This window comes from Ovis canadensis, chromosome 10 (genome assembly GCF_042477335.2).
Source record: "Ovis canadensis isolate MfBH-ARS-UI-01 breed Bighorn chromosome 10, ARS-UI_OviCan_v2, whole genome shotgun sequence".
Classification (NCBI taxonomy): Eukaryota; Metazoa; Chordata; class Mammalia; order Artiodactyla; family Bovidae; genus Ovis; species Ovis canadensis.
In genome coordinates this window covers 73,924,012-73,949,505 of record NC_091254.1, presented here as the reverse complement: position 1 = coordinate 73,949,505, position 25,494 = coordinate 73,924,012, and positions in this window count along the sequence as shown.

Below are 25,494 nucleotides of genomic sequence, written 5' to 3'. Positions count from 1 at the left end.
TTCTCCCAAATCATCCCACCCTCTCCCTCTCCCTCTGAGTCCAAAAGTCCGTTATACACATCTGTGTCTCTTTCCCTGTCTTGCATACAGGGTCGTCATTGCCATCTTCCTAAATTCCATATATATGTGTTAGTATACTGTATTGGTGTTTTTCTTTCTGGCTTACTTCACTCTGTATAATCGGCTCCAGTTTCATCCATCTCATCAGAACTGATTCAAATGAATTCTTTTTAACTGCTGAGTAATACTCCATTGTGTATATGTACCACAGCTTTCTTATCCATTCATCTGCTGATGGACACACGGATGGCTAACAAACACATGAAAAGATGCTCAACATCACTCATTATTAGAGAAATGCAAATCAAAACCACAATGAGGTACCACTTCACACCAGTCAGAATGGCTGCGATCCAAAAATCTGCAAGCAATAAATGCTGGAGAGGGTGTGGAGAAAAGGGAACCCTCCTACACTGTTGGTGGGAATGCAAACTAGTACAGCCACTATGGAGAACAGTGTGGAGATTCCTTAAAAAATTGCAAATAGAACTACCTTATGACCCAGCAATCCCACTTCTGGGCATACACACCGAGGAAACCAGAATTGAAAGAGACACATGTACCCCAATGTTCATCGCAGCACTGTTTATAATAGCCAGGACATGGAAACAGTGGACTTTGCAAACCTCTTATTTGGGAGGAAATAAATAGAAAATAACAAAGGTCACTTCCCTAATCTGTCACACTTAAATGAAAGTCACTTTCATGTCATCAATGTACGATATTCTGTGCTTTAATTTTTAACTTTGTAAGGTAAAAATGACTTCCTAACTATGAAATTTTTTCAAGAATTCAATGCATTTAGGTTCCATCTTAATATTGAAATTTCAAAAAACACTATATTTCCCAGATGTGACAATATGTATCTGTAGTTATTTAATATATCTTTTTTTTTCTCTCACAGAAATGACTAATTCTCTAGGATGACAGTACATAAAATTAAGTGGTCTGCATATGTATATTTTTATAGCAACACAAAAGTTCCCAGTGAAGTGGAATCCTTTGGTTTATATATACGAAGCAAAGTAAAATAGCCTCAGATATCATGAATTTACATGGACAGAGAAGCCTCGCAGGCTACTGTCCATTGAGTCACAAAGAGTAGGACACAACTGAGTGACTAAGCACAGCAGCACGTCCTGTATTGTAAGTATAGTTGAATAGATTTGCTGATTGCTTGTATATGGGGCAAAAGAGAAAGAAAATATTCTCACATGTTTGCCTTGAACAACTGGGTAAATGAAATTGTCATGCTCTGAAATAGATCAGGTTACAGCATATATGTGCATGTGCTGTGCTGTGCTTAGTTGTGTCCAACTCGATTCTGTCCATAGAGATTCCCCAGGCAAGAATATTGGAGTGGGTTGCCATGTCCCTCTCCAGGGGATCTTCCTGACCCAGGGATCGAACCCAGGCTTCTCACACTGAAGGTGGATTCTTTACCATTTGCACCACCAGGGAAGCCTCAAAATACTGGAGTGGGTAGCCTATCCTATCTCCAGGGGATCTTCCAGACCCAGGAATCAAACTGGGGTCTCCTACATTGCAGGCAGATTCTTTACCAGCTGAGCTACCAGGGAAGCCCCATATATGTGCAAACATAAATACATATAGTAAAGAATTTGGGGTAGAATATTTTAAGATTCAGAAACCAATTAACATAAAAAAAATGGAATCCCTGAGTTGACAAGAAAGAGGTCATGGCAAGAAATGTACATTTGATTGTTTTCAGTCTATATGGGCCTCCCTGATAGCTAAGTTGGTAAAGAATCCGCCTGCAATGCAGGAGACCCTGGTTCAATTCCTGGATCAGGAAAACCCACTGTAGAAGGGATAGGCTATCCACTCCAGTATTCTTGGGCTTCCCTGGTGGCTCAGCTGGTAAAGAATCCACCTGCAATGCAGGAAACTTTGGTTCAGTCCTTGGGTTGGGCAGATCCCCTGGAGAAGGGAAGTGCTACGCACTGCAGTATGCTGGCCTGGAGAATTTCATGGACTGTATAGTCCAGGGGGTCTCAAAGAGTTGGACATCACTGAGCAACTTTCACTTCACTTCACTTCACTTCAGTCTGTATGAGGTGACCTAGGGTGAGGGAGGAGATTGTGTCAGGATACAGAGGAGGACCAGAATCTTAGCTCTGCCCCAGTCTAACTGGGAGGCTGTGCGCATGATATTTACATCCTATGATCACAGTAAAACCCACATTCTAGGATTTTTGTAAAGATTGATTAAGACAACCATGGTATGTCAAGACTAGTTTATAACTGGAGATTCAGATTTAAGTGCTTAACAAACATTATTTTAATTAGGATATTAACAACTTGATTAGTTTAAATATCTCCAAAAGTACTTTCCAACATCCCCCCTCAGCAAAAACACCACCAAAGAAAGACAGAGACCAAAGGAATTAAAAATAAGGAAAAATTAAAACAACATTTTATAACCATTAATATTTCCTGAAATATCACCTCTAAAATGTAATCAACGAGGACAGCTGACTAAAGAGTTTTTCCAGAGTAACACTCTGAGGATATGGAAAGCAGATTTGGTGCTTATCTTACCAGGAAGGGGAAATGAAGCCATAGACATTAGAGCACATCACGGGAAGACCACTTTACCTATAAGGACTTAATCACCAAAGACATATAAAACATATGTTGAAACATTTCTAAATTCTTATTTGCATAAATTATATAATAGTGTGGGAAAATACTGCTTGATACTAGACAAATCATTGCAATTACAATTAACTCAATTATCTAAGACACTGAATCCCTTACACTGGAGGGTAAGGGAATGGCAGATATTTATTAAAAATTTATGTCTAATTGCTATTGCTAAAAGTTTATTAATAAGTATAAAATTATTGAAAAATATAATAGACATTCAAGTAATAATTCTAATGTGTTTTTTTCAGAAATGTATATAAATTGAATATTATTATAGCAGGTATTCATAATGCTTTTTCCCTGCCCCCTTCTCTTTATACTTTTCCAACATCCAAGAATATTATTACATAATCCACTCTTACAACCAGCTGCTGTGTTGTGCAATGAAATATTTGAAGGATAGTTGCATGCCAGATGGAAATATCAGGTAACAGTGCCAACCAATGTATCATAAAGCATATTTTTACTTTCATATTCTGGTGGAATCTATTCAAATTTTTATAAACTCAGAAAAATAATTGGTACCTGATTTTGGGAACTGGATTGCTCAGAAAAAAAGTAAAAATACCAAGAAAGGGAATGCCACATACAGCAGACTATAATGTGAAAAAATGAAACACAATGGCAAAGTTTGAAGTAAAATTTCAGTAGATATAAAAAAAGTACAGACAGTGTTCTCCTAAGGCAGGTTACTAACATACTAAAAAGACCATGTAGGATAGTGAAAATACATTGTGAAACTTTGAGTGTAATGAAGAATTTTTAGCAGTCAGCATTTTGTATTGAGGGATTCCCAGGGGTTGGCACTGGTGGTAAAGAGCCCGCCAGCTAATGCAGGAGATATGACACCCAGGTTGGATCCTTGGGTTGGAAAGATCCCCTGTAGGAGGGCACGGACAACCTACTCCAGTAGTCTTGCCTGGAGAATCCCATTGACAGAGGAGCCTGGCAGGCTACAATCCATAGGGGTAGCACAGAGTTGGAAAACACTGAAGCGACTAAGCACATGTGTACACACGCACACACACACACACACACATTTTGTACCGATCTCTAATTTTCTAAAATCAGAGACTCTTATGTTTGCTTTTTACATTTGACATTTCTTATGAGCTAAAGGAACATGTACCAGAACTCATATTCTGAATTACTCAGAATTACTCAGGTAATTCTGACAGCTGCTGATCTGAAAGTGATGAAAACCATTGGAGACAGTTAGCCAGGCTAAAGACTGAGTGCATTTTATGATGCTGGCAAAGTATGGATGATCATGGTTGGCAATCTAAGGAAACGCGGCAGCAGAAAATAATTACTAGAAGGGAAAATCTAAGAACCACACAAGAGAAATGGAACATTGGCAGATTATTTTTAGGATGAATTCTGTATGCAATGGGTCGCTTCTGGAAGAGGAACAGAAGGATTTTCAGAAATGTGGGTTCCTCAATGATGATCATTTGTTATCCAGAGTAAGTCTATTTTCAGGAGGATCTTAACTGAGAAAACTAAGGTACTTGAATTTGTATCAGAGCAAAGGCTAATGTCTGGATTATTTTCTTTTTTTAAATTTTAACATTCTTCATCACCTTCTTGAAGGATTTTGTCCTATTTGGTCAAGAGTTATAAAGAAAATTCTGTTGCCTACTAATTTTTTGTTGTTGCTGATGATGTACAGTTTATTTACAGTGTTGTGTTAGTTTCAAGTATACAGCATAGTGATTCAGCTTTTTTTCCCCTCTGATTGCATTCCATTGTAGGTTATTATAAGATATTGTATACAGTCCCTTGGGCTATATAGTAAATCCTTGTTGATTATCTATTTTACATATAGTATTTTGTATCTGTTAACCCCAAACTTCTAATTTGTTTCTCCCCATGCCCCTCTCCCCTTTGGTGACCATACTTCTTTTTTTTTCTTTCTGTAAGTCTGATTCAGTTTCGTATATTGATTTCATTTGTTTTCTTTTTTAAGACTCCACTTATAAGTGACGCCATATAGTATTTGTCTTTCTCTGACTTACTTTGCTAAGCATAGGTTCTCATGGTTTATGTTGCTGCAAATGACATTTTATTTTTCATAGTTGATAAACATTCCATTGGACCACATCTTCTTAGGCCATCATCAAGTTCTGTTGATAGGCACTTGGGCCATTTCTATTCCTTGGCTATTGTAAACAGTTTGGTATGAACACTGGGGTGTGTATACCTTTTAAGATTAGAGTTTTTGTCTTCTTCCAGACATATAACAAGGATTACTGGATCCTTGTTATATGTTGGCTGGATCATATTTTGGCTCTATTTTCTTTGAGGTTTTTAAAGAAACTTCATACTGTTTTCCATAGTGTTGTTGTCTACTAATTTAATGACAAGGATAGCATCTGTTAATAATATCAGTACTTAACCCCAGTCTCCATCAATATCCTATGTATCCAATATCTATATTCTCAGAAGTCACCTAAAATATATGTACTTTTGAGGTCTCCTATAAATCTTAAAAATTGGGTTATAGAAGAGTTGAAAATTTATTATGATCATTCTAAAAGATTTAGATTTAATGTGAATGATAGAATTACTAAAATATTCACTGTGGCCTTATGGATACCATTGTATTAAGTTCTGAGTAGTCTCTTTAATAAATGGTGTTGAGAAAGCTAGATATCCTTATGCAAATGAATGAAATATTAATAGGACCCTTATACTATGCACAAAAATTAACTGGAAATGGATTAAGGACTTATATGTAAGACCTAAAATCATATAACTTCCTAAGCTTAAGCAGTTTTGATGCCCTGTTGAATGTCCTTATGTGATTATCCTTTAAGCCATCTCTCATCCCCATATTCATACATTCATTCACATATCAGCATCTAGAAAATACTTAGTACATTTTGCTGAATGTATGGATGAGGAAATAATAAATTGCACCACATACAAAGTTAATTTTTTCTATATTGTCCCCATTTCTAAATGTTTCCCCTTCTTATGTCATTCTATTTCTTAAGTAATATTCGAAGAAAACAAAACTCAAAGAATCTTGATCATCCATACAGCTTTACTCATAGTTATGTTTTACAAACATTAGAACTATATAAATTGGGAACATACTAATGAGGTGGATTAAACCCAGAGGACATGCTTTTAGTCCTGAGGAGATGATACTCCTGATTTAAGTCTACTAGGGACTGTTTAGACACATATTATGTTTGTTGTGTTCATTTTAATACCTCACAGAAGCAAAATATGAACAGGAACTGCTTTGTTTAATTCTATGTTTCATAAGTATGCAGATTTATTAAGAAATTGATAATTGACAAAATTAGGGATATTGTATATAACTGCTTATGATTTTCTTTAAAAAGCATTAATGGAAATTCCTAAATACTTCTCTCAGTTCTTTCGAAAAATATAAAATATTATATATAAAATGTATATGCTTATATATTATACCTTTTATGTATGTATTTAATCATACATTACTTGGCAGAAATTTAAAGCAAAGTAAACTGTTTTTTTGTGGTATCTAAAATTAAAACAAAACTCACCCAAACATTTTATCAAATTATTTCCTTTATAACTCTGTGAAGCAAACTATAAAGATTGAGAATAAAATATTTCAATTAATAATTATAAAATTCATATGATTTAAATTTCAACTCCCATTCATGATAACACTGTAATTTTAATACTCCATTTCTATTCCATAGAAATCCTAAGTTAATGTAAAATAAATGTAAAATGAAATATAACATAAATATATAAAATGAAAATATGGAAGTCAGCACTCCCAAGTGAGATTTTTGAGAATCAAAGTTAACTCTAAAATAGAGAGCAGAGAGCAGAGCTGAAACCATGGCCTGTTGTACTCTTGATCTGGAAGCGGGTGGGAGTTGCCAGAAGTTCTGTTCTTACAGGGAAACGATAAAAAAAAATGTATAAAAGACTTCCATTCAAACCTTGAAAATGACTACAGTCGGGCTCATGGATAGAAACTAGAGACCAAGTGTGCAGTTCATAATCTCTCCCCAGCTTTAAAAAGAGGGCTTCATAAAGCTTATACTGACCTTTTCCCAGAGCTAAAGCTTTTATGAAACTATAGTCTAGGCAGGTGGGAAAAGAAATCACAAACCCTTAACCAAAGAGTGAGCCAGGCCAACTGCTATTTTGAACAACAGATTTTCTACATCCCCAAAATAAGCACGCAAAATCATCCCAAACCAAAATTAAAGAACTATATTTTGGACAGGAAGCCACAAGGGAAGAGCTAACTGAAAAATTTAAAAGTGCTTAAAGAGATAAAGGTATTCAGAGAGATAGAGAGTAATGGAAAAAATGATCAAACTACAATTTCACACAAAGAAATCTGACAGTAAATAGTATAAAAAGAACTCTAAGCATAAGACAGATGTAAAAAGCAGAATATATATGCTTCCATATGAATTTCAAATATAAGATTAATCTAAATAGACGTTCAAGTGTTTTTAATAGTCTATTCAAAGATATAGAAGGCAACAGAAATTCTTTCAAAAAGAAAAAAAAAAAACAAAATTATCAATTGACTATCATCAAAAACAATTAAATGTTCCAATTGTGAATGAGATACTGACAATTAAGATGCAGGAGAGAGGAAAGTGAATGTCGCTCAGTCGTGTCTGACTCTTTGTGACCCCTTGACCTGGCTCCTCTGTCCATGGAATTCTCCAGGCCAGAGTACTAGACTGCATAGCCATTTCCTTTTCCAGAGGATCTTCCCAGCCCAGGGATCAAACCCAGGTCTCCCACATTGTGGGTGAATTCTTTACCATCTGAGTTACCAGAGAAACCTCATGAGAGAGGAAGGTAAATGTTGAGCAAGTAAAAGTCAAATTAACATCTTTGAAAGGCTAGATTAAGGGTTCTTTTTAAATGTTTAGTAAGAATTTCTATAAAAGAACACAGAAACTTGGTAACTTAGATCTAAAGTGAACTGAAGTCGCTCAGTCGTGTCCGACTCTTTGCGACCCCATGGACAGTAGCCTACCAGGCTCCTCTGTCCATGGGATTTTCCAGGCAATAGTCCTGGAGTGGATTGCCATTTCCTTCTCCAGGGGATCTTCCCAACCCAGGGATTGAACCCGGGTCTCCCGCATTGTAGACCAATGTTTTACCATCCAAGCCAAAGGGAGATATTTGGACAGTCACATCCAGAGGGAAGATGATGTGAAGACACAAAACTGAGATACATTTCAGGTGCTAAAGTTAAGAAAAAAAAAAAAAAACTTACATAGATAAATGAGAGTGAGGGGAGATTATTCAGGGATTATATATATATGTGTGTGTGTGTGTATATATATATATACACATAAACTACTGGGCAACCCACTCTAGTATTCTTGCCTGGAGAATTTTATGGACAGAGGAGCCTGGCAGGCTACAGTCCATGGGGTCACAAAGAGTCGGACACAAAAGAGCAACTAACTTTCAGTGGAGGCAAAATATAGACTATATACAGGGGGTGACAATTATCTGGATAGCACTTTCTTTAATCAAAACTAAATGGCATTTTTTTTAAAAATTCCAATATCTTGGTACCAATGTGTTTACATACATAAAGATTAGATTTGGAATACTAATTGCATTCTCCTTTCACCATGATTTAGTCTGTGATCTATGAAGAGGAAACAATAATAATATCCTTTCCATGCTATTTAAAAGATTAATTTGTGTACATTTAAAGCTTATAGAATTGCTAACTTACAAATAGCTGAGAACAGAAGAGAAGCTAGAAGCAAAAGATAAAAGGAAAGAGATAACCACTTGAATACAGAGTTCCACAGAATAGCAAGGAAAGATAAAACCTTCCTCAGTGATCAATGCAAAGAAATAGAGGAAAACAACAGAATGGGAAAGACTAGATATCTCTTCAAGAAAATTAGAGATACCAGGGGAACATTTCATGCAAAAAAGGACACCAAGAAAGGACAGAAATATTATGGACATAACAGAAGCAGGAGACATTAAGAGGTGGCAAGAATAAACAGAAGAACTGTACAAAAGACATCTTTATGATCCAGAAAACCACGATGGTGTGATCACTCACCTAGAGCCAGACATCCTGGAATGTGATGTCAAGTGGGCCTTAGGAAGCATCACTATGAACAAAGCTAGTGGAGGTAATGGAATTCCAGTTGAGCTATTGCAAATCCTAAAAGATGATTCTGTGAAAGTGCTGCACTCAATATCCCAGCAAACTGGAAAACTCAGCAGTGGCCAGAGGACTGGAAAAGGCCAGATTTCATTTCAATCCCAAAGAAGAGCGATACCAAAGAATGTTCAAACTATTTCACAATTGCACTCATCTCACACACTAGTAAAGTAATACTCAAAATTCTCCAAGGCAGCCTTTAAGAGTACATGAACAATAAACTTCCAGATGTTTAAGCTGGATTTACAAGAGGCAGAGGAACCAGAGATCAAGTTGCCAACATCTGTTGGATCATGGAAAAAGTAACAGTTCCAGAAAAATATGCTTTATTGAATAGGCCAAAGCCTTTGACTGTGCATATCACAAAAAACTGTGGAAAATTCTTCAAGACATGGAAATACCAGACAACCTTACCTGCCTCCTGAGAAATCTGTATGCAGGTCAAGAAACAACAGTCAGGACTAGACATGGGACAGCAGATGGTTCTAAATCAGGACAGGAGTACGTCATGGCTGTATATTGTCACCCTGCTTATTTAACTTATATGCAGAATACATCATGCAAAATGCCAGACTGGATGAAGCACAGGCTGGAATCAAGATTGCTGGGAGAAATATCAATAACCTCAGATATGCAGATGACACCACCCTTATGGCAGAAAGTGAAGAACTAAAGAGTCTCTTGATGAAAGTGAAAGAGGAGAGTGAAAAAGTTGACTTAAAGCTCAACATTCAGAAAACTAAGATCGTGGCATCCGGTCGGATCACTTTATGGCAAATAGATGGGGAAACAATGGAAGTTTTTATTCTCTTGGGCTCCCAAATCACTGCAGATGGTTACTGCAGCCACAAAATTAAAAGATTCTTGCTCCTTGGAAGAAAAGCTATGAACAACCTGGACAGAATATTAAAAGCAGAGACATTACTTTGCCAACAAAGGTCTGTCTAGTCAAAGCTATGGTTTTTCCAGTAGTCACGTATGGATTTGAGAGTTGGTCTATAAAGAAAGCTGAGCACCAAAGAATTGATGCTTTTGAACTGTGGTGTTGGAGAAGACTCTTGAAAGTCCCTTGGACTACAAGGTCATACAACCAAACAATCCTCGAGGAAATAAGTCCTGAATATTCATTGGAAGGACTGATGCTGAAGCTGAAACTCCAATACCTTGGCCACCTGATGCAAAGAGTTGACTCACTGGAAAAGACCCTGATGCTGGGAAAGATTGAAGGCAGGAATAGAAGGGGACAACAGAGGATTGGATGGTTTGATGGCATCACCGACTCGATGGACATGAGTTTGAGCAACTCCAGTAGTTGGTGATGGACAGGAAACCCTGGCATGCTGCAGTCCATGGGGTGCAAAGAGTCAGACGTGACTGAGTGACTGAACTGAACTCACAACTATTAAATATGTTATCACTAAAAACAAACTACAATGACAGTAAACATAAAAGAAATAAAGGAAAGTAACTTTCAGCCTAGAATATGGAATTGAATTAACTTATTATTAAGGGAAACATAGAGTCTTTGGGACACAGTTATTTACTCAAAGCAATGCAGAATGATGTGATTTCAAAAGAAAAATGCATACAAACAAAGGTGTAAGATACAATAAACAAAAAAACTAAGCTCAGATATTGATAGGAAATGTTGGTGAATTTAGTCAATCAATAATATAAAAGAAATATATTAAATGCATGGCTAAATGGTATAGCCTAAGAAGCTGAAGTTAAAAGTTTCAATTCAGTAGCTCAGTCGTGTTTGATTCTTTGTGACCCCATGAATCGCAGCACACCATGACTCCTTTTCCATCACCAATTCCCGGAGTTCACTCAGATTCACGTTCATCGAATCAGTGATGCCATCCAGCCATCTCATCCTCTGTCATCCCCTTCTCCTCCTACCCCCAATCCCTCCCAGCATCAGAGTCTTTTCCAATGAGTCAACTCTTCGCACGAGGTGGCCGAAGTACTGGAGTTTCAGCTTCAGCGTCATTCCCTCCAAAGAGATCCCAGGGTTGATCTCCTTCAGAATGGACTGGTTGGATCTTCTTGCAGTCCAGGGGACTCTCAAGAGTCTTCTCCAACACCACAGTTCAAAAGCATCAATTCTTCAGTGCTCAGCTTTCTTCACATTCCAACTCTCACATCCATACATGACTACTGGAAAAACCATAGCCTTGACTAGACGAACCTTAGTCAGCAAAGTAATGTCTCTGCTTTTGAATATGCTATCTATGTTGGTCATAACTTTTCTTCCAAGGAGTAAGCGTCTTTTAATTTCATGGGTACAATCACCATCTGCAGTGATTTTGGAGCCCAAAAAAATAAAGTCTGACACTGTTTCTACTGTTTCCCCATCTATTTCCCATGACAACACTAACAAATAAATTGGCAGATGGTAGACTAGAGATGTTGTTTAGTGAATACTGATGCTAAGGGGTAAGGACTTACTCTCATTCTGAGGGACTTATTCTGAAATCAATGCACCAAAAAAGGTCAGAATTCATTATAGTTATAATTCAGTATTGATGTTAAATATATATGGTCATTCAATAAAATAGTTAAAATATGTGTTGTTTCCAAATCCACAGATTAAACTAAGATTGCATATAGAAAAACTTTAACATTAGAGTGAATGCTTTCACAGGAAAAGATAAACTAAGATAAAGGATGTTAAACATGAATTTATTTGTAAGTTTTTAAGATTATACTCAATTATATTCAGAATGTCCAAAAATAATTTTGTAGAACTATTAAGGCTATTTACATCTTTTAAGACATAGTTAAAACAAAATGAAAGTAAAAGTTTGGAAAAATTTTATGAAATGCTAACCCAAAGAAAGTAGAATTTTCCACACAAAAATTATAAAAGTATAATTTAAAGTATTAAAGAAATGATAGAATAGGTAATTAATGATAAAAGAAGCATTCCACATTATTGTAAAAATAAATAAGTTTTATATACCTAAAACTAGAGCTGCTGCTGCTAAGTCGCTTCAGTCGTGTCTGACTCTGTGCGACCCCATAGACAGCAGCCCACCAGGCTCCCCTGTCCCTGGGATTCTCCAGGCAAGAACACTGGGGTGGGTTGCCATTTCCTTCTCCAATGCATGAAAGTGAAAAGTGAAATTGAAGTCTCTCAGTCGTGTCCGACTCTGCGACCTCATGGACTAGAGCTAAAAATATATAATAAAAAACCTTAAATCTAAGGCCACAATCATAGTAAATATTTTATTAAACTAGACCCAAAATATGTGATAAAAATATTAAGCCTAAGCCCACAATCATAATAAATATTTTATTATACTTCCATAAGTATATAAATTGTTTAAGCAGTTATACAAAATTTTATAACTTGTCTAATATACATATATAGAAAAGGTATTCATTACAGTTTAAACTGATAAAGGAGAAACCAAACTCATTTATTAAAATACATGCCAAGGAAAATGCTAAGATATATGTCTTCAACCTTATGGAAGATAAAGCATAACACCAAACTAATTGCATTCCTCATATTCAAATGTGGGATCTCATTCATTTCCCTTAAACGTGACCTAGTTTTAATGACTTGGTAGAACAATAGAATATTGTCAAGTGATCTAGAGCATTACTAGCCTAGTCTTTCAGAACATTAGTCTGCCTGCAATGCAGGTTCAATCCCCAGGTCAGAAAGATCCCCTGGAGAAGGGAATGACTACCCCCTCTAGTATTCTTGCCTGGAGAATTCCACAGACAGAAGAACCTTATGGGCTATAGTCCATGAGGCCACAAAGAGTCAGATGACTGAGTGACTACACTTTCACTTTTCAGAACACCAACAATTTCTACTCTTCTTTGGGGTCTTGAATTGCCATATAAGAAATTCAACATCCTCAAGGATCCCATGCTATGAAGAAGCCCACAACAAATAATGGGCCTTGTATAAAGGCTCCGAGTGGAGTTATAATTTTGTAACTATTCCCATCAAGGCCCTCAAATATGAATGTGACTAACCATCTTAGATTTCTGGTTGATTCCATCCAGCAGCTGAATACCATCAAATGATGTCAGTTGGCACCACTTGGAGCAGAAGAATTACTCAGTAGAATGGTCCCCAAATTCTTGATGTACAAAATTTTGAGATATAGCAAGATATTTATTGGTTAATATTGTAGGCTATTTTATTAGGCAGCAATAATTAGAATAAGCAGCGTTATAAAAAGTATAAATCAGATAAGACCATTCTTTTCTACATTTTCAAGAATCAATACTGGAAAATTGAATCATGTAGTCTATCACATTCAGAAGCTGAATCAAGAAAAATTTTTTTTTCACTTTAGTAGAATAAAAGAATCAATAAAACACATTGGGTCAATTTAGAGGTAGAACAAATTCATATTTAATCTAACATTTTAGTAAAACGGATTGAATGCAATCTTCTGTAGGAAAAAAACATTTTGACTGTCAATGTCAAATTTTTCACAGTCCAGGGTTTTAAAAGTTTAGGTATCCAGGGACTCCTTCTCTTTTAAATCTCATGAAACAAAAAATAAATTAATGAATAAATAAATGCAATTTCAGATTCTGCTTATGCTAAAGGGACTAAATTTGTTAAATGCTCTAATCATCCTAAGATAAACAGATGGCTTCTATTCAAGCAAAGCAAAGCAGTAATTATACACATCTGTATAATACCAATAAAATCTAATATATCCAGAAGCTATTGGCTGCCATTTCAGACAACAGTCTCTGAGAATAACATGTGTATAATCATTTAGTCATTTTTTGTAAAAGCTATACTGACACCCACATAATTTTTATCATGCCAAACACAAAGCATATCTTTGATTCATTCCTTCTTAAGGAAGAAAAAATAGTGCTATTGACTGTCAATGGGATATCAAGTTTGTTAATCTTACCATCTCTTTGCCATATTTTTTCTTTTGTATGACATTGGAAATTTGCTTCTGTTTGTAAAGAAAGCTCATGTTTACTTAGTTTTTTGAAGAAACTTGTATAGCCCAATCATCAGGGGTATAATAAATATTACACCTCTAAATATCATTCTAAAAATATTGGCTGCCAACAGAGCTGAATACTGTTCTTTGAATCCTCAGTGTTTCTTTTGAATTTTCATACACAACCAGAAATGCCGTCACCTCAAGTAGGGTGTTGTGGTTTCACGTGAAGGAACAGCAGCTCAGCCATCTGGAGAGACACTTCAAAGGTTTTTATTGTCCAATTGGTTTCTCTAGTTCTATATGGCAGCCTGTAGACACCCACATATTCTGTCTAGAAGTGCAAATAAATGCTTTTATTTCTGGCAGCTCATGTAAAATGCTGCTCTTCAGATAGCCAGACTGAAATGCTTCTGGTTACCAAAATAATTTCATTAGCCCAGTTAGAATGACATGCATAAAATTGAGATTATACCCTGTAAAATCAATTCTCATTACTAACCTTAATGAGGCCAGTATGTTTTTCTATATACAAAGTGCTGAAGAGTTTAGCCTAATTTCAGAAACAAATGAAAATACAGATTTGTGAATGTTTGTGGAGACTGTGCTTTTTTTTTAATAAAGATATTTCTAACTTACTAATCTTTAAGGGAAATTGATGACAACTGTTAACATTCTTTTAAAAAATATAATGTTCATTTCAGTTATTTCTGCCTTCCAAATTCCATTTTGTACTTCAATTAAATCTGTATTAATCATTATGAGTTAATTGGCATATATGCAAATAAATTTGCATTGTCTAAACTGAAAAGCTGAAGTTTTACCTGTGTCAGCAAAGATGGTAAAAATAGAGCCTTTATTATTACTGTTTTTTAGAGCCAGGAATCTGATGAGCTTTATTTTTTATTTTTATTGGACTTTAGTTGCTTTAAAATGTTGTAGTAGTTTCTGATGTACAACAAAGGGAATTGGCTATATTGTTTACATATATCCTCCCTGTCTTGGATTTCCTTCATATTTAGGTCACCACAGAACATTGAGTAAAGTTCCTTGTCCTACACAGTAGATTCTCATTAGTTATCTATTTTATACATAGCATCAATAGTGAATGTATGTCAATCCCAGACTCCCAGTTCATCCCAACCCTCTTCTTTCCCTTTGACATCCATATATTTATTCTCTAAGTTTGTCTCCATTTCTGCTTTGCAAATAGGATTATCTATAATATTTTGCTAGATTAAACATACATGCGTTAATATATTAGTTTTTCTGACTTCACTCTGTATCACAGTCTCTAGGTCTATCCACGTCTCTGCAAATGGCACATTTTGTTCTTTTTATGGCTGAATAATCCTAAATAAAATCCCTTATGACTATACAGTGGAAATGAGAAAAAGATTTAAGGGATTAGATCTGATACACAGAGTGCCTGATGAACTATGGATGGAGGTTCATGACATTGTACAGGAGACAGGAATCAAGACCATCCCCAAGAAAAAGAAATGCAAAAAAGCAAAATGGCTGTCTGAGGAGGCCTTACAAATAGCTGTGAAAAGAGGGGAAGCAAAAAGCAAAGGAGAAAAGGAAAGATATAAGCATCTGAATGCAGAGTTCCAAAGAATAGCAAGGAGAGATAAGAAAGCCTTCCTCAGAGATCAATGCAAAGAAACAGAGGAAAAGAACAGAATGGGAAAGACTAGAGATCACTTCAAGAAAATTAGAGATAGCAAGGGAACATTTCATGCAAAGATGAGCCCGATAAAGGACGGAAATGTTATGGACCTAACAGAAGCAGAAGATATTAAGAGGTAGCAAGAATACACAGAAGAACGCTACAAAAAAGATCTTCACGACCCAGATATTCACAATGGTGTGATCACTCATCTAGAGCCAGACATCCTGGAATGTGAAGTCAAGTGGGCCTTAGAAAGAATCATTATGAACAAAGCTAGTGGAGGTGATGGAATTCCAGTTGAGCTATTTCAAATCCTGAAAGAAGATGCTGAGAAAGTGCTACACTCAATATGCCAGCAAATTTGGAAAACTCAGCAGTGGCCACAGGACTGGAAAAGGTCAGTTTTCATTCCAATCCCAAAGAAAGACAATGCCAAAGAATGCTCAAACTACCACACAATTGCACTCATTTCACACGCTAGTAAAGTAATGCTCAAAATTCTCCAAGCCAGGCTTCAGCAATATGTGAATCGTGAACTTCCAGATGTTCATGCTGATTTTAGAAAAGGCAGAGGAACCAGAGATCAAACTGCCAACATCTGCTGGATCATGGATAAAGCAAGAGAGTTCCAGGAAAACATCTATTTCTGCTTCATTAACTATGCCAAAGCCTTTGACTGTGTGGATCACAGTAAATTGTGGAAAATTCTGAATGAGATGGGAATACCAGACCACCTGACCTGCCTCTTGAGAAACCTGTATGCAGGTCAGGAGGCAACAGTTAGAACTGGACATAGAACAACTGGTTCCAAATAGGAAAAGGAGTACATCAAGGCTGTATATTGTCACCCTGCTTATTTAACTTATATGCAGAGTACATCATGAGAAATGCTGTGCTGGAGGTACCACAGGCTGGAATCAAGATTGCCAGGAGAAATATTAATAACCTCAGATATGCAGTTGACACCACCCTTATGGCAGAAAGTGAAGAAGAACTAAAGAGCCTCTTGATGGAAGTGAAAGAGATGAGTGAAAAATTTGGCTTAAAGTTCAACATTCAGCAAATTAAAATCATGTCATCCGGTCCCTTCAATTCATGGCAAATAGAAGGGGAAACAGTGGAAACAGCCTTTATTTTCTGGGGGGCTCCAAAATAACTGCAGATGGTGACTGCAGCCATGCAATTTAAAAGATACTTGCTCCTTGGAAGAAAAGCTATGACCAACCTAGACAGCATAATAAAGAGCAGAAACATTACTTTACCAACAAAGGCCCATCTAGTCAAAGCTGTGTTTTTCACAGTAGTCATGTATGGAGGTGAGAGTTGGACTATAAAGAAAGGTGAGCACCAAAAAATTAATGCTTTTGAACTGTGCTGTTGGAGAAGACTCTTCAGTGTCCCTTGGACTGAAAGGGGATCCAACCTTTCAGTTGAAAAATCAATCCTGAATATTCAATGGAAGGACTGATGCTGAAGCTGAAATCCCAATACTTTGGCCACCTGATGCAAAGAACTGACTCACTGGAAAAGACCCTGATTCTGGGAAAGATTGAAGGAAGGAGGAGAAAGGGACTACAGAGGATGAGATGGTTGGATGGCATCATCAACTTGATGGACATGAGTTTGAGTAGGCTCCGAGAGTTACTGATAGACAGGGAAGCCTGGCATTCTGCAGTCCGTGGGGTTGCAAAATCTGACACAACTGAATGAGTGAACTGAACTGGGAACTCTGTTTCACCTTTGCAACTTTTCTGTAAATCTAAGTTCATTTAACAATAAAAAAAAATGTTGTAAAAAATTGAATCCTGATAACATGTTAAAATGGCAAAAGTTTAATATATAATAAACATAACTACATCATGAGACTAAGAAAAATAAATCAGTTGGAAGGGACAAAAGTTATAAGCAGTAATACAGAAAAAGTGACACATCAAAGGTTTATAGAAGAAATTTAAGAAATTCAACCTCATGAGCAATCATAGAATTGAAAATTCAGTTATATTTTCATGCCTATCATAAGGACCAAAAGCACAGTATCAAAGACTGGTGAGAATGTTGAGCAGTATTCATATTCATCTGTGGTCAGAGCACCAAGTATAAAGAAAAGTTAGGAGATTACTGGACAATTAATTACTGGTAATATAAAAATTAGAAAAAAATGCTGGTAAAATTTTTTAAATCTATGTACTATTTATATATATGATGTATGTACCTGTTATTCTTTTCCTGGTGTGTATACTAGATAAAATCAAGAGTATGCAGGATACATGCATGGAAGTATTCATAGCATCACTTGAAATAGAAAAAAACAGTGGGAGGAACAGTCTCTATCTATTGATGGAGAATAATAATTCACAGTCATGTGTATTCATATAATGGGACACTGAACAGAAGCAAATATGAATGAAACTGCACAACATCTTAATATTGGTGAACTTTACAAATAATTTTTCTTGAAAAAAGTAAGTTGCAGAGGACATATAAGTTCAACTTCTAGAAAGTTTTAAAACATACAAAGTAATATCACAGTATCCTTGTAACTCACAAAGTTGCAGAAAATGAACCAGAATAATACACACAAAATGCAGGATAAAAGAAGCTTTCCTGGAGAGAATCAAGGAAGTAGATTGGGAGGAAAATTCAATAGGATTGGTAATGGTAAGCTAGTTGATGGATATACAGGCATATGTTGTTTTATTTCTTAACGTTTTGCATAGGCATTTCCCTGATAGCTCCGTTGGTAGAGAATCCGCCAGTAATGCGAGAGACCTGGGTTCTGGAGAGACCTGGGTTCGATCTTTGGGTTGGGAAGATCCCCTGGAGGAGGGAAAGGCTACCCACTCCAGCATTCTGACCTGGAGAATTCCATGGAGAGTCTTAAAGAGTCAGACACAGCTGAGTGACTTTCACTTTTCGATGTTTTATAACTACATTTTAATTCTATATATTAGATTTATCAAATTAGCTGCTTCTCTCTTAACAGGATTTTGAGTAATATATTCTTAAAACATTTTACAAGAAGCTCTTATTACCATACTGGTTTTAAAAGCATAGAGCCTAATATATAAATTTATCTGTATACATTGATTGGTTAAAGTTATTAAAAGTGCAGTAGTCTTTCTTTCCTTTCATATTGTGTGTTACTATCTTATCTTAGAGTCAGAAACTCTAAACCTTTTCCTTGTTTGTTGGTGAGGATTACTATCACTATTGCTTATATTGTTGATTTGAATACATGCTAGAAATAAAACTAAAATAAATATGGACCTTGAGGAGTAAAAAACAATGCTGTGCTTACTGCTTGTCCCCTGGGATTGTGAGGGGTTGTCCCCCAACAGTCCTTTCATTGTCCTACTTGAATGTTCATGAATTTATTGTGGTTCAAGATCTGACTTTCATATTTGTAGGGTTAGTAAACTGTATAATTACATTCAGAATTGATTTATCATTCACTTGTGACATAATTTAATCAAGCTCTTAAAACTCATCTATAAAGCCAGAACAACAGTTTCAGTTCAGTTCAGTTGCTCAGTTGTGTCCGACTCTTTGCGACCCTGTGAATTGCAGCATGCCAGGCCTCCCTGTCCATCACCATCTCCCGGAGTTCACTCAGACTCCCGTTTATCGACTCGGTGATGCCATCCAGCCATCTCATCCTCATCCCTTCTCCTCCTGCCCCCAATCCCAACCAGCATCAGAGTCTTTTCCAATTAGTCAACGCTTTGCATGAGGTGCCCAAAATACTGGAGTTTCAGCTTTAGCATCATTCCTTCCAAAGAACACCCAGGGCTGATCTCCTTTAGAATGGACTGGTTATATCTCTGTGCAGTCCAAGGGAAACTCAAGAGTCTTCAACACCACAGTTCAAAAAGCATCAATTCTTCAGCAGTCAGCTTTCTTTATAGTCTAATTCTCACATCCATACATGACCACAGGAAAAACCATAGCCTTGACTAGATGGACCTTAGTCGGCAAAGTAATGTCTCTGCTTTTGAATATGCTATCTAGGTTGGTCATAACTTTTCATCCAAGGAGTAAGTGTCTTTTAATTTCATGGCTGCAATCACCATCTGCAGTGATTTTTGAGTCCAAAAAAATAAGTTCTGACACTGTTTCCACTGTTTCCCATCTATTTCCCATGAAGTGATGGGACCAGATGCCATGGTTTTAGTTTTCTGAATGTTGAGCTTTAAGCCAACTTTTTCACTCTCCAGTTTCACTTTCATAAAAAGCCTTAAGAGGCTTTTTAGTTCCTCTTCACTTTCTGCCAAAAGAGTGGTATCATCTGCATATCTGAGGTTATTGATATTTCTCCCAGCAATCTGGATTCTAGCCCAGCGTTTCTCATGATGTACTCTGCATATAAGTTAAATAAGCAGGGTGACAATATACAGCCTTGATGTACTCCTTTTCCTATTTGGAACCAGTCTGTTGTTCCATGTCCAGTTCTAACTGTGGCTTCCTGACCTGCATACAGATTTCTCAAGAGGCAGGTCAGGTGGTCTTGTATTCCCATCTCTTTCAGAATTTTCCATGGTTTATTGTGATCCACACAATCAAAGGCTTTGTCATAGTCAATAAAGCAGAAGTAGATGTTTTTCTGGAACTCTCTTGCTTTTTCCATTATCCAGCAGATGTTGGCAATGTTATCTCTGGTTCCTTTGCCTTTTCTAAAACCAGCTTGAACATTTGTAAGTTCACAGTTCACGTATTGCTGAAGCCTGGCTTGGAGAATTTTGAGCATTACTTTACTAGCATGTGAGATGAGTGCAATTGTGTGGTAGTTTGAGCATTCTTTGGCATTGTCTTTCTTTGGGATTGGAATGAAAACTGACCGTTTCCAGTCCTGTGGCCACTGCTGAGTTTTCCAAATTTGCTGGCATATTGAGTGCAGCACTTTCACAGCATCATCTTTCAGGATTTGAAATAGCTCAACTGGAATTCCATCACCTCCACTAGCTTTGTTCATAATGATTCTTTCTAAGGCCCACTTGACTTCACATTCTAGGATGTCTGGCTCTAGATGAGTGATCACACCATCATGATTATCTGGATCACGAAGATCTTTTTTGTACATTTCTTCCATGTATTCTTGTCACCTCCTCTTAATATCTTCTGCTACTGTTAGGTCCATACCATTTCTGTCCTTTATGGAGCCCATCTTTGCATGAAATATTCCCTTGGTATCTCCAAATTTCTTGAAGAGATCTCTAGTCTTTCCCATTCTGTTCTTTTCCTCTATTTGTTTGCATTGATCTCTGAGGATGGCTTTCTTATCTCTTCTTGCTATTCTTTGGAACTCCGCATTCAGATGCTAATATCTTTCCTTTTCTCCTTTGCTTTTCACTTCTCTTCTTTTCACAGCTATTTGTAAGCCCTCCCAGACAGCCATTTTGCTTTTTTGCATTTCTTTTCCATGGGGATGGTCTTGATCCCTGTCTACTGTACAATGTCACAATCCTCCATCCATAGTTCATCAGGCACTCTATCAGATCTAGTCCCTTATATCTATTTCTCACTTCTGCTGTATAATCATAAGGGAATTGATTTAGGTCATACCTGAATGGTCTAGTGGTTTTCCCTACTTCCTTCAATTTAAGTCTGAATTTGGTAATAAGGATTTCATGATCTGAGCCACAGCCAGCTCCCGGTCTTGTTTTTGCTGACGTTATAGAGCTTCTCCATCTTTGGCTGCAAAGAATATAATCAACCTTATTTTGGTGTTGACCATCTAGTGATGTCCATGTGTAGAGTCTTCTCTTGTGTTGTTGGAAGAGGGTGTTTGCTATGACCAGTGTGTTCTCTTGGCAAAACTCTATTAGCCTTTGCCCTGCTTCATCCCGTTTTCCAAGGCCTAATTTCCCTGTTACTCCAGGTGTTTCTTGACTTCCTACTTTTGCATTCCAGTCCCCTATAATGAAAAGGACATCTTTTATGGGTGTTAGTTCTAAAAGGTCTTGTAGGTCTTCATAGAGCCGTTCAACTTCAGCTTCTTCAGCATTACTGGTCAGGGCATAGACTTGGATTACCATGATATTGAATGGTTTGCCTTGGAAATGAACAGAGATCATTCTGTCATTTTTGAGATTGCATCCAAGTATTGCATTTCCGACTTTTGTTGACCACGATGGCTACTCCATTTCTTCTGAGGGATTCCTGCCCACAGTAGTAGATATAATGGTCATCTGAGTTAAATTCACCCATTCCAGTCCATTTTAGTTTGCTGATTCCTAGAATGTTAACATTCACTGTTGCCATCTCCTGTTTGACCACTTCCAATTTGCCTTGATTCATGGACCTACATTCCAGGTTCCTATGCAATATTGCTCTTTACAGTATTGGACCTTGCTTCTATCACCAGTCACATCCACAACTGGGTATTGTTTTTGCTTTGGCTCCATCCCTTCATTCTTTCTGGAGTTATTTCTCCACTGATTTCCAGTAGCATATTGGGCACCTACCAACTTGGGGAGTTTCTCTTTCAGTATCCAATCACTTTGCCTTTTCATACTCTTCATGGGGTTCTCAAGGCAAGAATGCTGATGTGGTTTGCCATTCCCTTCTCCAGTGGACCACATTCTCTCTGACCTCTCCACCACAACTCATACATCTTGGGTGGCCCCACAGGGCACGGCTTGGTTTCACTGAGTTAGTCAAGGCTGTGGTCCTAGTGTGATTAGATTGACTAGTTTTCTGTGAGTATGGTTTCAGTGTGTCTGCCCTCTGATGCCCCCTCACAATACCTAACATCTTACTTGGGTTTCTCTTACCTTGGATGTGGGGTATCTCTTCACGGCTGCTCCAGCAAAGCACAGCCGCTGCTCCTTATGTTGGATGAGGGGTATCTCCTCACCACCACCCCTCCTGACCTTGAACGTGGAGTAGCTCCTCTCAGCCACAGCCTCTGGCCTCGGACATATGGTAGCTCCTCTCGGCCACAGTTCTGCCAGCTCCATCACAGCCTGTGTGCTTCAGTTTACCTATTCAACATAAATTAGAACTCTTATATTAAAAGAAGGGATTGAAGGGATCAAGGACTTATTATTAGCAGATTATCTTCTCCCCCTAGGCAGACTCATGATGGAAAACAGCAGAATCAGAAAGTTGTTTTAAGAGCATTTTATAAGGATAAGCACAGTTAGATGAATCAGATATTTATTGGTATCAAGATAACAACAATTAGTATATTCATCCAAAATATTAATAATTATCACCTTGCTGACTGAACATGAATATTCAAAACCCATTGACTAAGATTCTCTCTCCTCTGACCAGGGTAAGAATGACAACCACCAATGTTTGCCTCTGGGACTAAATTTTTTCTTACAATCTCATGATAGATATTTCATATTTTTGATTGACAAATTCTTTTTAGACACAAAGATAATGCATTCAGCCAAATTACAAGTAGGTTTTCATGAGGCTTAGGACATTGTCTGCCTTTGAGGTGACTTTGTATAAATCTGCTTTGATACATTGTGTTGATTTTCAGATGTAACTCTCATAGGACATCTGATATCCTTTGTTTTATTTGCATCTGATGTCTGTCGTCCAACATAATAGCTATCACTTCTAGTTTTGTGTTGTCTGCAATTTTAATCATCCAAGCCATTGATAAAAATATGAAACAGAGCAGGGGCAAAAACCTCTGTTGCATACTACCAGAATCTATCTTCTCTCTTGACAGATTTTTCAGTAATTATAGATTTTTTTGAACACGATCAACCATTGACAATTCTGCCCAAAGCCCTGCCTTCCAACAAAATGACTTCTTGTTCCTAAGGACATTACATGGGAGCTTGTGAAATACCTTCACCAGGCAGATGTACTGCATCTACTAAGTTACTCAAACTAATAATTGTGCAGTAAACGTCCATGAAAGAATATATAGTTGGTCTCAAGTGAGCTAGTCTTTGTGTCCACATAGCAAGGAGAAACCTGGGCATTATTTGAGACTCCATTATTTGAGTCTCTCCTCTTTTCTGATTTTCACTCTGCTGCCAAATCTGGGTGTCAGCCATTCCATTTACTTCTTCTGTCTACGTTTGTGCATATCACTAACTACTCTGTTTTAATAAAAATCTCTCAAACATATGTTGTGGACTTATTGTGTTCCCTCAAAATTCACAGGCTGAAGCCGCTATCCTCAGTGTCACTATATTTGAAGACAGGGCCTTTAAGGAGGTTAAATTTGAATGAGGCCTTCAGTGAAGTCGCTCAGTCGTGTCCGACTCTGTGACTCCATGGACTGTAGCCTACCAGGCTTCTCCATCCGTGGGGTTTTCCAGGCAAGAATACTGGAGTGGGTTACCATTTCCTTCTCCAGGAGATCTTCCTGACCCAGGGATTGAACCCAGGTCTCCCACATTGTAGGCAGACACTTTACCATCTGAGCCACCAGGGAAGTCCTTGAGGGCAGATCCCTAATCCTAATACCACAGGACTGATATCATTGTAAGATATCATTGTAAGAGGTAGAGACACTTGGAGAATACTTTATATGCACAGAGAAAAGGCCATGTGAGGATAAAGCAAGAATGCAGCCATATGCTAGCCAAGGAGAAAGATCTCTAGAGAAACCTAACCTGCCCATACCCTGATCTTGGACGTCCAACCTCCAGACTTTTGTGAAAATAAATGCTAATTGTTTTAGCTGACCAGCATGTGCCATTTTTCATGGCAGCTCTGAAAGTGAAAGTGAAAGTAGATCAGTCCTGTCCGACTCTGTGATCCCATGGACTATACAGTCCGTGGAATCCTCCAGGTCAGAATACTGGAATGTATAACCTTTTCCTTCTCCAGGGATCTTCCCCATCCAGGAATCAAACCCAGATCTCCAGCGATGGAGGCGGATTCTTTACCAGGGAGCCCCAAGGGAAGCCTCTATGGCAGCTCTAGTTCGCTAGTATAATAGGAATCTTATATTTAGACTAACATATAAAGCCATCACTGGTAAAAATCATATCTTCTTGATAAATTAATAATCACCCATTAACTCAGGGTTTTTCTTTCCACAAAATATTTGTTTATGTCAATGGCATATTTTCATACTTATCCTAAATAGTGTATCTTGTTTTCCATTTTTGATTGAGACCAATTAGGTATATTATCATCAGTGTGCTCTTCGAATGCCCGCTAATTTTAGATAAATGTCTTGTTTCTTTTCATTAAGAAGAATTATTTGTATTGATATATAATACTTACTTTTTAAACTGCATAAACCACCTCAAATTATAAATCCATTCATAATTATTTAAGCAAAAATAATATCCTTCTCCATTTAATGGTGATATTATTTTATTGCTCTTATAATCATGGCAACCTTAAATATAATCATTATAGTATATTTATTTTAAGTGTTCTTCTTTCCTGCCTTACTAGATTATAAATTCCTTGAGAACAGAGAGTTGACCTTACTTATTTTTCTTTCAGTAGTTATCATAATTTTTTTAACTGACAGAAAAATCACTGTGTTAAATTGAATAAATTTAAATATATGTTTTTATTAAGCCATGCTATTAGTTAATGTTTTCTAATAATGTTAAGTAGTGTTTTCTATTTTTTCTTCCATTTTTACTGAGATCTAATAGGTATATACCACTGCAGATTTAGAAGTGGAGCATAATGTTTTGATATACATACATCAAGAAAGGATTACCACAAGGTTAGTGAATAACATTATCTTATAAATATACAAAATTAAGGAAATAGAAAAAAATGTTTCCCCTCAGAACACTTAAAATTTACTCTTAACTTTCATATATAACCTACAACAGTGTTGATTATATTTATCATATTGAATGCTGTATCCCTGGTATTGTTTATCTTTTAATTGGAAGTTTTTATGCTTTGACTACCTCCATTCAATTCCCTTTTCCCAGTCCCTGCCTCTGGTAACCACAACTCTGATTAATTTTCTTTGAGTTTGTTTGTATTTGAAGTATAATTGACCTACAACACTATGTTAATTC